The sequence below is a fragment of the Papio anubis genome, chromosome 6, assembly GCF_008728515.1.
Source record: "Papio anubis isolate 15944 chromosome 6, Panubis1.0, whole genome shotgun sequence".
Taxonomy (NCBI): Eukaryota; Metazoa; Chordata; class Mammalia; order Primates; family Cercopithecidae; genus Papio; species Papio anubis.
Window position 1 is genome coordinate 66,668,577 of NC_044981.1, and position 14,383 is coordinate 66,682,959.

A 14,383-nucleotide genomic window follows, 5' to 3' on the forward strand; every position below is an offset into this window, starting at 1 on the left:
GGCAGGAGCCACTGTGCCAGGCCAAAATCTGGTTGGTTCTCGATAATTATTTCTTGATTGAATGGATGGAAAAATAATTGAATATATAAAAGAAGTGGGTTTATCTTAAACAAAGGCTTTGATCCGTTGATGAAGACCTTATTTTCTAATCTATTATATGTGGATCTTAGATTAAATCTTCAGAAAGTTAAGCTCAGAACCTATTATTTGCTATATTCTAGATTTCCTTGTTTGTTTTGTTTTGTTTTTGTTTGAGACAGAGTTTCACTCTTGTCACCCAGGCTGAAGTGCAATGGCACGATCTTGGCTCACTGCAACCTCCACCTCCCAGGTTCAAGTGATTCTCCTACCTCAGCATCCCTAGTAACTGGGATTACAGGAGCCTACCACCACACCCAGATAATTTTTGTATTTTTAGTAGAGACAGGGTTTCACCATGTTGGCCAGGCTGGTCTTGAACTCCTGACCTCAGTTGATCCACCCACCTCTGCCTCCCAAAGTTCTGGGATTACAGGCGTGAACCACTGCGCCCAGCCTATATTTTCAATCAAGAATATGCTCAATATTTCAAGAGACTCAGAAGATCTTTGTGAAGTGCATATGTATTTTGTTGATATATACAAATACGTCCAAGTAAAAATTCGTATGAACAACATCTAAACCGATTTTATTGCTTCAATAAAGTATAATTACAATGAGCATAAACTTTAAGTATAATATGAACAAAATAGTTAATCATTTTTTAAGGAATTTTGTTAAAAGAGGTTAGATATCCAATTGTAGACACATTTCAGTTCTTTCAGATACTAGCATTTCCAAAAAGACTTAAATTACCTGTAAGAATATTGAAAAATTGACAGCTTATTATTAGCTTACCCTACCCAGCAGAGAAGATGATTATTTATCATGTACCACATACTTGACACATTTAAGCAATCCTTATGTCTTATAATTACTCTCTGATAAGTATTATAATTTCTATTTTACAGATAAGAAATCAAATTCAGGAAGTAACTTGTCAAGGATACAATATCTAAGTGGAAGAAACAGGATTCGACCTAGGTCCACCTGCTTCCCAAACCTATTTAATTTCTATTGCACAATGCTGTCTCTACAGTCAGATGAATGTCAGATGAGTGAAGACACACACATATGCACATACGCACACACACTAATAGCAAATTTCCTTACTTCTATCGTAATCCAAAACTTGTATTGGCAGCAAAAGCATACAGGTGCTATAATTATGTAGGCAAGAAAATAAAACCTAAACAAAGCATATTCTGAAGAGGAGAGAACATGGTTTATTCTTGTAATCACTTAACTGAATGCAGTCATTCCACTATGACTCAGATTCTAATTGAAGCCCAGTAGAAGTTTAGAAACTGTGTTGATGGGTTTTTTTTTTTTTCACTTACCTTTTCCTTTGTCACTGTGATAGGGTGCTAGGAATCATTCCACTCTGAAGGATTCCCTTGTCTTCATGACCCAGTTTCTCTGACACCGTGTTTATTCTTATGATGACTGTGGTGGTAGGGGGGACTTGACAAGATCCTTTTTGCACTTTTATTGTCAATGGAATTTAATAGAACAACTTCTTTCAGGCTCTTCAAACATGAACTCTCCATTTCAAACTGCTTCCAAGTATGCCACTACTAAATAGAAATTTCTAGGGAAAGAAATAAACCATATGTTGCTTTTCCCTTCAGCTTATTTTAACCATATGGTACTAAAAATGGGAATGTAACAGTGCTATTAATTTAAACTCCCCGTGTTTCCAGCACTACTGTTCCCCAGTTAAAGAAATCTTTACTATTGGCCTGGAAAAACTGTCTTTGCCAAATAATTAAGAAGCAATGTGAGGAAAGAACATGTAACTGACAAGTGCACTCAAGCAGGCCTGAGTCTAAGAACACCACTCCAAAACCAGAGTTCACAGAACACGTACTGAACTGTTGCAAGAGTTCTGTGTTTGCACTTAATTCTGGCTTGGAACCGAACTCGCAGGTTGTCACTGATATCCTACTCACTGTTTTTAACAAAAGGGCTGAGTCTGGAGCATTATCCTTCATTTGAATTACACATACTGAATACTTCAGAAGCTACAGAAGTTATTTGAGGTAACTATAAAAATGAATTTATTTATAGTTTTATAAAAAACCATAAACATGTTTTCAACACTGGAAGAATGACAACATATCTTCAACATAAATTCAGTAGGATACTAAGTTTTTTAAAAAAACTTATAAAATAAAAGTTTGTTCAGCTTAGAAATTAGAAAAAACTTAGGAAACTAGTCACACTGAGATGCAATGTCCACTCTTCAAATACAACTGTTGATTTAAATTTTAAAAATATAAAAAATAATATAATTTCATGTAAACTAAAATGTATAACTCAGAGCCTTTGCAAATTTCATATTCGTGTCTGCTCTCTGCTTTTCATTTTGTTCAGGGCGTATTGGGACACGGAGATGCTTTGGCTCTATGTCCCCATCCAAATCTCATGTGGAATTGTAATTCCCATGTGTTGAATGTGGAGCCTGGTGGGAAGTGATTGGATCATGGGGGTGGTTTCTAATGGTTTAGCACCAAGCCCCTAGTGCTGTCAAATCATAGAGTTCTCATGAAAGATCTGGTTATTTAAACGTGTGTAGCACTTCCCCCTTCTCTCTCTCTCTCTCTTCTGCCAACTTGTGAGACAGTGCTTGCTTCCCCTTTGCTTTCTGCCATGATTACAAATTTCCTAAGGTCTCCAGTCATACTTCCTGTTAAACCTGAGGAACTGTGAGTCAATTAAACTTCTTTTCTTCATGGATGACCTAGTCTCAGGTGGTTCTTTATAGCAGTCTGAGAACGGACTAATACAGACACAAACAAGGTTTTCACTTTTAATTTTAATGACATGTTTGTCAATCTTTTTCTTTAAGAGTTTTGGCTTATTCAGCCCCATTTAAGAAATTCTCCCCTACTTTAAACTCATAAACACGTTAAAAAATTTTTTTTCTTCTAAAAGTTTTAGTTTTCACTTGTAGGTATTTAATAAGCCAGAAATTTATTTTCCTGTATAGTAGGGATTTATACCTGATTCCCCCTCACTGCCATGAGAAAAAACAATTGTTGCTGCATCATTTATTGGACAATTTATAATTCCCAACTAATTTGTAATGACAATTCTGTTACACATTATTTGAGATATATCTGAGTCTATTTCTGATCTCTGTATTCTGTACTCTTTGTCAATTTGTCTGTCCTTGGCTTAATACATTACTTTTTAAATCATTATAAATATAGAAATTGCTATCTTATAGGACAAATCCCCATTTAACTTTCATCTTCAGAGTTGTCTTGGCTATTCCTAGTCCTTTAGTTTTCCAAATGAATTTTATGATAACAATGTCAAATTTCTGAAAAAATGTGTGAGAGTTTTACTATAGTCATATTGCATTTGTAGATAAATTTGGGGGAAATTCTTTTTTTACTTCATATTATTGAGTCTCTCCATCCATATTTTGTTAGAACCCTAGCATCTATAGCATCTGTCTTAGTGGTTATTGCTAGTGTATTGAGTTGCTATTTATTTTGTATGCTGATTACATAGCAGAAAACTTCCCTGATTTCTCAATATTTAAAATGTTTCTTATATTTCTATGACTTTTCCATGCAATCATATCATCTGCAAATAAAGATAGTCATATCTTTCATTCTAATACTTGCATCTTTTATTTCTTTTGCTTATCTTATTGCAATGGATAGGACTTTCAATAAAATGTTGAATAAAATGGTGATAGTTGTCTCTTTTATCTTGTTTCTGATTTAAAATGATGTCCCTAAGTTTTACAATTAAGGACAATGTTTGTTTTAGGTTTTTAATATATTTTTTAAGTTAGAATAAGGAAATAGCCTTCTCTTTTGAGTTTATTAAATGTTTTTATTATAAATGTAATTTTAAAAAATTTGTATATGTTTCCAGCATCAACCTAGTTGCTTCTATAGTTTCTCTCCTTTACTTGTTACTCTTGGAACCTAGGGGTGCCAAGATGGTTCAGCGTCATAAAATCTCATGATATATTCATGATATATTTATTTTCAATAGATAGCCAGTTACATTTGCTTTCATTTTATTTAGTATTTTGGAATCTATATGTATAAGTGAAACACTTATGTACAATTTATAAGTGAAATCCTTTCTTGAATATTTCTTGCCAGGTATTGATTATTGTTTTGTTGCTATTGTTCTTGTGGTTTTCTACAACAGTTTATATAAAACAATAATAATTTTTTCCTTGAAGTCAAGATTAATACTAATGCAATTTGGGCCTCAGCCCTTTCGTGGGAATGTAATAATAATCTATTAACAATATAATTCCATTAAGGTTTGTTGCTTTATTGTGGTTCTCCTTTTCTTCGTGGGTTTTCCTTAGTGTTTTATATTTTCCTAAATAGTATTCATTCCATCAAAGTTGCACAACTTATTTGCCCAAAATTTTTCCTAGCATATCATATGACTGTTTAAAATCTTTCTAATATCTGCAATTAGTACTCTTTTAATTTCTAAGATAGTTTATCATATCACCTCTCTCTTTGTTTCTTAAATAGTATTCCCGAGGTTCTAGCTAGTTTTCCTGATTCATTGTATTGTTTCTTAGCTTTTGTATTAGTCCGTTTTCACACTGCTATAAAGATACTACCTGCTATAAAGACTAGGTAATTTATAAACAAAAGAGGTTTAATTGACTCACAGTTCTGCATGGCTTGGAAGCCCTCAGAAAACTTACAGTCAAGGTGGAAGACAAGGCATCTTCTTCACACAACAGCAGGAGAGAAAGTGAGCCAGGGGAAACTGCAACTTTTAAACCATCAGACCTCACGAGAACTCACTTACTATTATAAGCCCAGTGGGGGAAACCACCCCCGTAATCCAATCATCTCCCACCAGATCCCTCCCTCAATTACAATTCTAGATGAAATTTAAGTGGGAACACACAGCAAAACCATATCAGTTATATATATATGTACATATATGTATATATATAAAAATGCATTATATATAATATATACATATATAACTGATATGGTTTTGCTCTGTGTATACATGTATATATGTATATGTATACATATAGAGTATGTATATATTACATATATTATGTATTTTATATATACACACACATATATATATATTTAAATTTTTATTTATTTATTTATTTTTTCTGAGATGGAGTCTCACTGTGTCACCCAGGCTGGAGTGCAGTGATATGATCTTGGCTCACTGCAACCTCTGCCTCCCAGTTTCAAGCAATTCTCCTGCCTCAGCCTCCTGAGTAGCTAGGATTACAGGCATGTGCCACCACGCCCAGCTAATTTTTGTATTTTTAGTAGAGACAAGGTTTACCATGTTGGCCAGGCAGGTCTTGAATTCCTGACCTCGTGATCCAACTGCCTCAGCCTCCGAAAGTGCTGGGATTACAGGCATGAGCCACCACGCCCAGCCAAGTTTGATATATACATTTTTTGTTTTCATTTTTATTATTGTTTTTTTACTTTCTTTATGTTTACTTTGCTGTTCCTTTTTAGTTTTTTGAATTGAATACACTGGATATTTTGAAATTCTTTTTCATATTGTTTTGTTTTAATGCATGCACTTGAGTCTATGAATGTACATTGGCTTTATTACACCCTTTTTTTAATAGTACATAAAAATTTCATTCTAAAAATTTTGTAATTTCCATTGCTATTTCCTCTTTGATTCAAGGATTATTTAGGAGTTTTAGTTTCTAGTATATATTTTACTATATTTTTATTCATAATTTATAATTGTTATCAAAGAACATGTTGTGTATAATATAATTTCTTTACAGTTTATTGAAACCTACTTTGTGAACAATATTGCTCCTGTGTACTGAAATTTTCTTTTTCTATTTTCTGGGTTATATATATATATAACATACTTATATCATCAATGTTGTTTATATTGTATATTTTACATATTTGCTGTTTTTATTTTTTAGATATTTACTAATTTGTTATCTACTTAATCCCTCAGTTTCTAGTAAAGGTATGTTAAACTCCTATACCATGATTGTGATTTGCAGAATTTCTCCTTGTTATTTTTCATGGTCTAATTGTCTTTGATAATTCTTTCTATCAGTTAGGGCGTGATCAGAAAATCAGGAAGACTTTGAGTAATGTTGAAGAAGGGATTTATTATAGGGATTGGACCAAAAGCAACTGTAGACTCTGGCTAAACTGTCTGTGCTGCTTCTTGTCTGGAGCTGCACCTGAAGGCAGCAGGGCCAACAGGAAGGAAAGTAGACATGAAATGGGAGAGCAAGAATAAACCAGAAGCTGTGAGAAGACAATGAAAACTCAGAGGACACACTGGAAACTGTCTCACTGCCTTCAGGCCTCGCATTTGATGATATTAATCACCTGTAGGGGAAGCTGAAGCCCTTTGCCACAGAGCTGCACATGTTGGTGCAGAAGTCACAGAAGCTGTGGGAAGAGATCCAGCAAGAGTCAGAAGAGCTCTGGGACCAGCTGCTGCCCCAGGTGCTGCAACAGCTGAGCTGCAGAGCACAAAAATGGTTATTACTTAACTCCTGCCTTCCAAATTTCATGCAAATTTCTATTGAGGCCAGCCCTAATCTGGAAGCATACAGAGACGGGAATTCTGGAAAGTCTAGTTTCAGACTAGAATGACAGTCCAGTCTAGTTTCAGACTAGAATGACAGTCCAAAGCCAACACAGGTTCCCTCACTATTTAGTTTCTTTCTTTATTTTTTTAAATGCTTTTAGCCTTTAACTATTTTGTTTGATATTAATATTCTTACACTACTTTCTTTTGTTTAGGTTTTGCTTCACAGAAGTTTCTCATCCCTTTATTTAACTTTGTATTTGTAGTAGACATGAAAATCCATGGCTCCTATCTCCTGCTTAGGGAGCACAATCAATCAGGTGTCTCAGCTGTTGTTCTTCTGGGTCTGCCACTGTGTTCATGTTAAGGCCACATTTCCCACAGGCTACTCAAGCAGCAACTGAGCATGACGGGAGAACTAATGCAAGTCCATTTCTGGAACACATGGGACTCCACAACCAGGTGACTTTGTCCTACGGGCTCCCAATTAGAGTGTCAAAAATGCCTTGGAAATGCATCATGGTTTAAGACTCTTCCTATTCAATCCCACCTTTTCTCTCCCTTTCACAGGGGTCAGACCTGCATGACAGGCTGAAAGGTTCCTTCCCCTCTTCCCCCTTTTACTTTATAAACATTTCTCCAATAAATTTCTTACACATCTAATTTTGTCTAGGTGTCTGCTTCTTGGAGAACCTGAACTAATGTACTGTGTATGTGTCACTTGTGAAGCATGTTTTAAGAGGTCTATATTTAATTTTATTTTAATCTGACAAATTTTTCTTTTAATGGATGAATTTAATCTACTTATCTACTTGGGTTTATGATATGTTTAGTTTTACTACTATATTGTTTCCTCTTTGCCAGCCTACTTCTTTACCTTTAGTTTTCCCCTTTAATGTTTTCAATTTGACTGCTTAAATCCTAACAGGAAAAGCATAGGATACTAAAATAACAAAGCTTAAACTATCAGTAGCTTCAATTCAAAGTTATTTCTCACCCATTTTGCATGATCATTGTACACTGGCTTATTTAGTCTCTCAGAAACCCAAACTGATGAAGGCTCCATCTCAACACACACTTCCCTAAGAAAGGCAAATAAAAGAGAATATGCCAAACACCCACTGGCTCTTCAAGCTTCTGTCTAGAAGTGACACAGGGCACTTCCACCTCCATTGACTACAAGTAGTTACTTGGCCACTAAATTCAAGTATTATAGTTACCTGAATACCTAAATTCAAATGGGCAAGGAAATGCAATGCTATATGTGCCCCGGTAGAAAAGGATGTTTGTGTATAGTGCTATTGACTACCTTTACTCCCCTCTGTTGGGTTGAAAACAGTACAATATATTCTTATGCTTTTAATGGTTGTTCTTTAATATACGTTAAACCTATCTATTTAACTACACAGTTGGCCTCCATATCTGTGAGTTCTGCATCTGTGGATTCAACCAAGCATGAATTGAAAATATTTGGAAAAAAAAATACATCTGTACTGAACATGTGCAGAGGTTTTCTTGTCGTTATTCTCCAAAACAATAGAGTACAACAAGTATTTACATAGCACTTATATTGTATGAAATATTACAAATTATCTAGAGACGATTTAAAGTATACAGAAGGATGTTCATAGGTTATACGTAAATACTACACTGTTTAACGTCAGAGACTTGAACATCAATGGGTTTTGGTATCCACAGGAAATCCTGGCACTAATCCCTCACAAATACTGCAGGATTATTGTATTTCACTTTTTTAAACAAAGTCTAAACGTATGTAATATTTTAATCTTGTACCCAAATTCAAGAAAACATTAATGGGTTTTAACTATCTCTCTCTCTTTTTTTTCTTTGCTTAAAATAAATAATTTATCAGTTTTCTTCTTGATTGTGTTTTTATATTCATGGGCACATTTTAAATTTGAAGATTATAATCTTTCTTCATATCTCCAGTTCCTATGACATTTCTGCCTAATTTTGTTTCATAATTTAATGACTCTTTACATTAGGGGTCTGCAAACTGTGGCCCATGGTCTATATCTGGGTCACTGCTAGTTTCTATAAGTAAAGGTTTATTGAAACACACACATGGCTTATTCATTTATGTACAGAGTGTCCCCAACTTACTATGGTTCAATTTACAGTTTTTTGACTTTCCAATAGTGCTTCCAGCTATGTATATATTAATGGTTAAGTACCCATATAACTCTTCTGTTTTTATCTTTCAGTACAGTATTCAATAAACCACATGAGATATTTAACACTTTATTATAAAATAGGCTTTGTGTTAGATAATTTCCAACTGTAGGCTAATGTTTAAATTTTCTGAGTATGTTTATGATAGAGTAAGCTAAGTTATCATGTTTGGTGGGCTAGGTATATTAAATCCATTTTGACTTAAGCTATTTTCAGTCTATGATGGATTTATCAAGACATAACCACATCATAGATTGAGGAGCACCTTTATGTCTATGGCTGCTTTCTTGCTGTAATAGCACAGCTGAGTAGTAAAAAAAAGACTGCCTGGCCAGCAAAGACAAAAAGTACCACCTAGCACTTTACAAAAAACTTTGCACACCCCTGCTTTAAATGAGTTATGGATTTTCATTTTAAAGTTCTGAACACTTTAAACATACTTTAAAACAACTCTTTTTCAGACTGTTGTACAACATTAATTTCATCTGGAGGGCCATCTTCCCTAGAATTGAATTTCCTTATGGGGTTTAGAACTTTGAAATATGGGCTCATTTTGAGAAGTGTTTTGTTTGTTAAGTATTATTCTTCCCTTTTTCTCTCTTCCAGTGTCTTTCCTCTCTCCTGTCTAGCTGTTTCGTAGTTATCACCACTAGGTCTCAGCACTGCAGCATAGAAACTAGTCTTACAATGGCAGTTTTGTCTGATGAGGCTTTCCTTCTTGATGACTATAGGATTCTTGCTAATCCAATCATCAAACCAGGAGAGTTGTTTGTGTAGTCAGGAGATTCTTTCCTCCTTCAGCATCCCTACATTCACAGCTTGCTGTAACGCTTAGCCACTGTTAATTATCAGTAGTATGTTCTGAGTCACTTTTGATCAGAGAAGAGGGCAGACTCACCATAGCCACTAACTTCAATTGATACCTGGTTCAAATCTCTGCTTTGAACCAGAACAGCAAGCGCCTGCTCAGTGTTGCCTGCTTCTAAACTAGGACTCTACCAGATCTGTAACTTATTCCGGTTCATCTATTTTTATTTCTGCTGTTTCTGAGTCACAGAATTGTTTATCATATTTTTTAATCTTGGACTTAGTGTTTGGTTTTCTTTAAAAAAAATTTCAACATGTTATTGGCACACATTTGGAGCAGAGGGATGCATCAAAGCATGAACTGATGGCACTACCTTGACTGAAAATCTCCATTACATAGTTTATGTGATGATATAATGGTATCTGTTTATGGTATCTATTTACTGGGTAATTAAAATCATAAGCATTAAGTTTAAATGAAGTTACTTGAGTGACTGATGACAAAGTAAATTCAGAGTTACTTTTCACAGGGGATACACCATGTTTTGAAAACTGCAGGATTTAAGTAGAAGTATTAAATCAAATCTTTAATTCAGCAGAATAGAACTATCTTTATAGAAAGTAATAAAATTTATTTCAAAAGAAAATCATAGTTCTGCATCTGAGAAGACAAAAGAGAAACAAAATCAGTTAGCAGAGTTGTAAGTTTTGTCAAGGCAAAGAGGCAAAAACAATTACATGGACAGAGAGGTATGATCTAAGCTACCAGCAATATTCTTGAATTGTTTTACATTTCATTCAAAGTCTTTCATTTTAGAACTCTAGTGGTTAATGTTCAGCTGTTAGTTTATTATTAATGGTTTAAAAGGGCAAAAGGAGTAACAACTCATTTTTTTAAGACTGAATTTTATTTCCTTATACAATCTTCTTTGTTTCTGTTTTTGATTTCTGGATTAACCTAGAAAGTCATAGTTGAATCACTGGTAGAAGGCGGCTGAGTCCCTCCATCAATGCCTCACTAGAAACATCCATATTAAGACTGTTGGATAAGTGAGAAATAAACTGATGTTTTGCCATTAAGATCTGGTGGTTTATTATTACTGTAACTAGTGTTGCCTTAATTAATGCAATGCTAGATGATCCATTTCTGTCCGGACCTGTTCTCCTAGCAGATTTTTAAAAAATGTTTTCAGCTTAAAAACATGGTTTTCTATAGCTCTAATTTTTGTATGTCAGAGGAAATCAGAAAAAAAAATCTATTTATAAAAGTTATTTCCACATAATCAACCAATAAGTTTTTTAAACTGAAAATAAGCTTTATTTTGGTCATGAAAGGTTAATCTTAATTTGTTTTCCACTAAAGCAAAATAAAGATGCATTTTTAGATGGCTCATTGGTCATCTGTTTCTATTCAGTGGTTGCTTATTACTTAATCTTAGTTTCAAAACTGAAGTGGTATTTGAATAAACTCTATCCAAATTTGAAAGTTGTCATTGGGATGAATATGCTGTGTAGTCAACCAAGAACAGGCTTTGCCTAGTGAAGCTTGAGAAAGATTATTTTAGAACTAATAAAACAAAGGAGTTTTGACAAATCTGAACAATGTGTACCACACTCTCTTGAAACTGCTTATCTGTTTCTTCAAACAGATATTCATTGAGCAATTTCCATGTATAACCTACCATGCTGAGCCCTGTAGGCAAAGAAAAGGAAATATGATTCACTGTCTCACAGCCTCTGCTCACAGCCTCCAGGATCTTAAATTGTGGAGACAAGAGATATTCAAATATGTTACATGAGATAGTGTATGATAAATGTCAAGAGTGTTAGCGTAATAAGTAATGCAGAAAAATAATCCAGAGAAGGGATACAGAAACTCCAGCTGAGGTAATTAGAGGTTTAGCTTGAAAAAGGGAATGATATGGTATATTTGTGACAGGTTGAACAACATACCCAAACTCTATGAAACTGGGTGAGATGGTTTGTGGCAAGGGTGTCTTTAGATGCCTTGATTCCAATCATGAGGTTGAGGCATTCTTATCAAATTTTGCAGAGACATGATTCTGTCATTGGATGACAAATCTATTATCCATAAAAAGTAGATGTGTAGGTTTCCTACTACATACTGAGGCTGAAATACAATTAACTTACACATCATAATGAAGATAATAATAAATCTAGATTTAGAATCAGAAAACTTACGGTCGGGTCTTTACTTCATAGGATAAGCTGAGACAGTCACTTAATGTCTGTGAACCTCAGTTTTTTTATGTATACTGGGGATATATATTTCTACCCTTTTTATGTGAATAGTAGTTATGAAGAGCAAATGAGAAATGTGTAGGAAAGTGTTTTTTAGACTGTCAAAGGCTATGAAAATGTAAAGGGGGTAAAGGATGTGTGGTGGATTAAAGAGAAACACAAATTTCTGTGACACTTGTCTCATTAAAAGGTAGAGTCTTTACCTTGTCCCTTGACTTGAGAAAGAGGGGCTGGTGACTGGAGTGATGGAACACAGTGGAAGTGATGCTGTGGCAGCTTCTTGGGTCATGCTGTAAGAGATTAGCAGGTTCTATGTACTGTATTATAGGAAATTTTGCTCTTAAAACTGAGCAACCATGCTTTCTGGAAGCCCAAGAAGCCCTCGTGAAAAAAACTGAAGAGTCCCAAACCAACCATCTCAGCTAAGTCCCAGCCAACAGCTATCACCAACTTGCCACTTATGTGACTGAACAGTGAATTATTTAGCACTACTCAAGCTACTTCAGCTGACATTCTGTGGAAAACAAATGCACTTCCCCTGTCATGCCCTGTGTAAATTGCAGATTTGTCAGTAAAACAAATGACTGTTGCTGTTTTAAACCATTAAGCTTTGGGGTAGTTTGACAGTCAGGAATGAATTACTAGAACATGATGTTTAGTAAATGAATTACTATATAATTTCAGAGTGTACTGTAACTCATCATACACATTTTATTTACTTCGACTATAATTTTTATGATATAGTTTGAGGTGTCTTCACAAGTAATATGCTTCAGAGGGAGGAAAAGAGGCTTCAGCTAGTTCAGGCTTCCTATGAGCACCTCCCTCATTTAACTCTTACAATGGATCCAATAATTCTTAAATTTTTTTATGGAGGAGCAGGATGAGACATGAAGCTTGTGGTAAGGTCTAATAGAAAATAAAATCACAACAGAGAGGCTGGAGAAAAGTCATGACTGCTTCATCAGTATACTATTCTTCTTTTGAAAATAGCTCATGGTTTGCTAGAGACACTTTGTAGAAATTGAACATCTCAATATGGAACACCAGACAACCATATGGCCTGAGATGTGTAATGTATTTTTTTACTAGATATTGTCGGATATACCCAAAAAACTTCTTTCAACATTTCCTTAAGTGAATGTCTTCTAAAGTCAAATTCTCTCAAGATGTATCTGTCTTAAAATATCTCTATTTCACCTTAATTTTGGAAGAATGTTGTTATGGGGTACAGAATTCGAAATTGATAGTGTAATTCTTTCTTTCAGCATTTTAAAGATGTCATGCCATTGTCGGTTAACTTCCATTGTTTCTGTTGAGAAGTCTGCCATATTCTTGTTTTTCTTTTTCTTCTAAATGTAGTGCGTATGTGTGTGTGTTGTGTTATGTGCATATGCATGTGTGTGGTGGCTGCTTTTGAGAGTTTCTTTTTATCTTAGGTTTCTTGAAGCTTGACTTTGTAATTATACGGTTTGAGGTTCACTACATATTTGGTTTTGGATCTGTGGGTTGATAACTTCCATCAGTTTTGGATGTTTCTTGGCCAATGTCTCTTCAAATTATTTCTTTGGCTCCATTTTATTTCTGTTCTACTTTTAGTAATACAACACACATACTTTGACCATTTGATACAGTGCCACAGATGGGGGGTTGGTTGCTTTTCTCAGTTCCTAATTTTTTTTTCTTTTTTCATTTTAGTTTAGGTAATTCCAATTCACTTAATCCTTTCTTTTGCGTTTCCTAGGCTGCTGTAAAACAAATCAAACAAATTCTTCATTTATGCTACTGGGTTTCCAAATCCTAGAATTTTTCTTTGTTTTTATGTTTCCAGTACTCTACTAAAATGAAATCTGGCATCTGTTCCCACATGTGAACCATGTTTTCCATTAGTTTTTCCTAAAAAAAATTTAACATTTTATATCAGATGTTTTATTTACTAATTCTAATATTGTGGTCACATTTGGGTCTACTTCTATTAATTATTTATTGAATTGATTATGGGTCATATCACTCTGCTTTATACCACACAATTTTTTATGCCAGAAATTGTGTGTGAAAGTACCATATACATTATTTATTCAAGAAAAAGAAATGTCTGTTCTTGTGACTGGCTGCAAGTGATGAAGCTAAAGCAATCTGATATATAATTGAGCTGGGTCTGAGGTTTGTTGTAGCTTTTGTTAGATCTGTTAACTCACCATATGTTTCAAATGTTTTACAGGCAGCATTGGAACTAGTTTATCTAGGCACTGTACAATTATGGAAATGTCTTTATGTTTTACATCCCTGTGACTATATTACCCAGATTTGGGGGTTCCTGTGGTGGTCTTTTGTGTCTTTACCTCTGCTTCTGACTTCCTAAAACTCACAAAATCTATTCATACTTTGCTGCTTTGCCCTTAGGTTTTGGCATGCTACTATCTTGCACTCAAGTAAGGCTCTGAATGACTTGTGGCTGATATTTCTCAGTTCAACTATTGTGCCTCCA

The 14,383-nt window shown here is 34.5% G+C and overlaps 1 long non-coding RNA gene across 1 annotated transcript in view; it reads right to left on the reverse strand.

Annotated features, from left to right (window-relative positions):
* Positions 1–449: 449 nt before the first annotated feature.
* The window catches only part of LOC103883780, a 31,874-nt gene continuing 17,940 nt past the window's right edge, over positions 450–14,383 (reverse strand). Inside the window, exons 4-5 of the long non-coding RNA XR_002521606.2 lie at positions 12,099–12,185; positions 450–1,669 (exon numbers count right to left, since the gene is read on the reverse strand). This is a non-coding gene — a long non-coding RNA (uncharacterized LOC103883780). The remainder of the gene's footprint in view (positions 1,670–12,098; positions 12,186–14,383) is intronic.